The sequence below is a fragment of the Schistocerca gregaria genome, chromosome X (assembly GCF_023897955.1).
Source record: "Schistocerca gregaria isolate iqSchGreg1 chromosome X, iqSchGreg1.2, whole genome shotgun sequence".
NCBI lineage: Eukaryota > Metazoa > Arthropoda > Insecta > Orthoptera > Acrididae > Schistocerca > Schistocerca gregaria.
The window spans coordinates 153,508,539-153,509,589 of NC_064931.1; the positions used below are offsets into that span (position 1 = coordinate 153,508,539).

Genomic DNA, 1,051 nt, shown 5'->3' on the forward strand with positions numbered 1-1,051 from the left:
AGCACTATGGGACTTAACATCAGTGGTCGTCAGTCCCCTAGAACCTAGAACACTAAACCTAACTAAGGACATCACACACATGCATGCCCGAGGCAGGATTCGAACCTGCGACTGTAGCAGTCACGCGGTTTCAGACTGAAGCGCCTAGAACCGCACGGCCTCACCGGCTGGTCGTCGTGAAGGTTTTCTTTGACCGGAGCCGCTACTATGCGGTCGAGTAGCTCCTCGAGTGGCATTACGAGGCTGAGTGCACCCCGAAAAAATGGCAACAGCGCATGGCGGCCCAGATGGTCACCCATCCGAGTGCTGGTCACGCCCGACAGCGCTTAACTGCCGTGATCTGACGGGAACCGGTGTATCCACTGCGGCCAGGCCGTTGCCCGCTCTGAAACAAGCATAACTTTTAATACGAGACTGTTATGGAAATGGCTCCGTACCAAATGGATAATAAAACAAAGTAATTCGACGTATACTGTTATTATTGAAAAGGGACATTTTCCATTCTTTAATTGAATAACTTTAATATTTGAAAAGTATGAGACACACATTTTCTTATGAGGCACATAGTTAGGTTTATTTCGTAACGAAGCGAGTTTTCTATGTTAAGGTCCCATACGTGTGTCCAGTAGTCTGATAGCCACAAAATTAACCTAAACTGAAAAGACTTTAACAACGAGACGAAACTTTACAAGCTACAACTGCATTATCTTCAAGGTATTGTAACTCAACTAATACTGCGGAAAATGTTAGTATCTTTGCTTTTAGACGGCCTAGATTAAATAGTTGCTCATTTATCCTTTAAGTTACCTGTATTCCCAGAGGAAAATCATCTTTGACTAACTGCATGATAGTGGGAACATACAAGGAAAATAATATGGGAGAAATCACACATCCTTGATTAACATCAGTAGTAATATGGAATGGCTTACCAACAGTGTCGTTATCAATGACAGCTGCTGTCATATCTGTGTAGAGCACTTTCAAGATGGCTATATATATTTCTGTGGAAAACAATACACAGGTAAAATCTTCCATAAAGCATCATATTTTA

The 1,051-nt window shown here is 42.6% G+C and overlaps 1 pseudogene; it reads right to left on the bottom strand.

Moving 5' to 3' along the window:
• Positions 1-263: 263 nt before the first annotated feature.
• Positions 264-381, bottom strand: LOC126299760 (5S ribosomal RNA; annotated as a pseudogene).
• Between the last annotated feature and the right edge of the window lie 670 nt (positions 382-1,051).